Below are 2067 nucleotides of genomic sequence, written 5' to 3' on the forward strand. Positions count from 1 at the left end.
CTTTGATCCTGCGTTTAGTATGTCTAATAGTTATTACATGTCCAACTTAAATGCAAAATCTACTCACAGATAAAGAGATTAAATGATGCAAAAGATATAAAATGCAGAAGTCATGACTTTTCCTTGAAGAAGAGAGATCAATCGCAAACAAAGCAACTGATCTCCACAGCCCGTGAAAAGGACGCCAGACACATCATTCTTTTCGCTGCTTATCTTTCATTCATCTCTGTAGTCTAAACACAACAACAAACAAACCTCCAAGGTAGTTTGCTCTGTAAAACGACGCGAGGCACTTAGTACAATTTATCAAGTAGGAGCGTCAGACTTAATTTTCGCGTCGTGTAATTTATCTACCGGAGTAAAGAGGATATGAAGTATCTAGATCTGAGATATGAATTTGACACATTCTGCTACAGACGAGCATAAAGTATTCGTCGTGATCCTCGTTATGCAGGTACACATTTGTTTTTGCAAACAAGGTCCCTGTGTTTGTTTGTTTGTTTTGTCTTCCTTCCTTTTTCTTTCTTCTGTTTTATATCGTTCCTTTTTCTTTTCTCTTTTGTTCTTTCTGTCTTTTTTCAAGGGTATATATGAATACGCGTGATCACTTAGGCCTATTCTCCTTAGTACTCACGAATCGCCAGAGTACTTTCACGCTTGTCTGCCCCACATCGCACAAAAGGGACACGAGGCGGCCGCAAACGACAAGCCCTCGGGCACATGAACGAGGGTCGGGAGCCTCGTTTTGAAAGACAGGAAATTAGCGATTCATTACGTCACCCTAAACCATTTCCGATCACCCCCTACCCCCTCCCCTCCTCTTCCCAACGCCAGTGAATGAGTACGCGGCGTGCGTGTACCGAAGAATTTTCAAGGTTAATTACCGATCCGATTCTCTTTGGCTTTCGCTTTAGCTGCTCTATTAGGCTAATCGGGATTGTAGTGCTGGTCCCTTACTTTTGAAATGCTCTACAAAGTGCATGTGCTTACGGTTTTCAACCCATTGATCTGCATTTCACGTCCACACACTCCCAAGAACGGTTGTATAACTCTACGCCCCCGAAAACGATTGTATAAGTCCGGAGTTTTTACCCAGACTTTCCCGAATTCCACGCGGTTCCTCAAGGTTGGAAGTGAGCCATTTCGAACTCCTTCCCCGAAGAGACGTAAGAACGACGACACCTTGCGAACGCCAGCCATTTCCGGCTCACGAGGTCAAGATCCGAACCATTTCTCGACGCCGGGAACGACACCGACTCGCTCGCCGGTTCTCGAACCTTCCGGCCTTCGTGGCGAGGCGTGACGCGATCTCCTGTTGCGGTCTCGTCACGCGGGCGGCTGCTCCAGGATGGAATATGCTTAACCAAAGTTCATAAGAGCAGTAATTACTTCTTCGTTGGCTAATTGGCGATTCTTGGAAAGGGCGTCTACTTCTTTATTCGTGCATCAAAATTCTAGGTTATTGATGTTTTGTCAATAGGAGATTGAACAGAAACCTATAAACAAATAGATGCAATGCATATATATTGGAGTTTTTACATCTCTCTGCTAATACAAGCAAATGAGTCTGCCTTTATATGCATAATAATGCCTGTTTATGGAATCACTAATTTCTTCTTTAGCCATTTTATCTCCCTGCTTCAGAAGCCATTCATTCTTTACTGGATCGTTCCTCCCGAGGACCGCGAGGAGTAACGCGAGGGCGCCCGGGCACAGAACTCGGCAAGATCGTCTGGCACGCCCCTCGGAGAACCAGGCGACGGGCATGAGTCTTGGGCGGACCCACTCACGGGCGAGGGCGTGGGGAAGGGAGGAGGGGGAGAGAAAGTGACGCTCTGGGTGCGCAACCTTGGCGGCTGTTGTGGCCAAGGCAGAGGCAACGCGAGCGAAGTGGCCAGACGCTCTTATCGGGCCCGCCCACCGGAGCCCTCCGCTTACGTAAGAGACATCGATATCGACGCTCGGCTGAAGAGAAGACAGTATCTCTCGAACCTTCAGCCAAGTAGGAAGGCGGCTCCCTCCTGGCTGGTTCTGTAGTGACTGGAATTGCAGGGACTAGGAGAGGCA

The 2067-nt window shown here is 47.5% G+C and overlaps 1 protein-coding gene across 1 annotated transcript in view; it reads left to right on the plus strand.

Annotated features, from left to right (window-relative positions):
* Window positions 1-2017: 2017 nt before the first annotated feature.
* The window catches only part of LOC125039575 (peroxidase-like), a 34918-nt gene continuing 34868 nt past the window's right edge, over window positions 2018-2067 (plus strand). Inside the window, exon 1 of the mRNA XM_047633678.1 lies at window positions 2018-2067. This exon is cut by the window's right edge and continues 96 nt beyond it. The gene's annotated coding sequence lies outside the window, so the exon portion shown is untranslated.

This window comes from Penaeus chinensis, chromosome 27, assembly GCF_019202785.1.
Source record: "Penaeus chinensis breed Huanghai No. 1 chromosome 27, ASM1920278v2, whole genome shotgun sequence".
Lineage (NCBI taxonomy): Eukaryota > Metazoa > Arthropoda > Malacostraca > Decapoda > Penaeidae > Penaeus > Penaeus chinensis.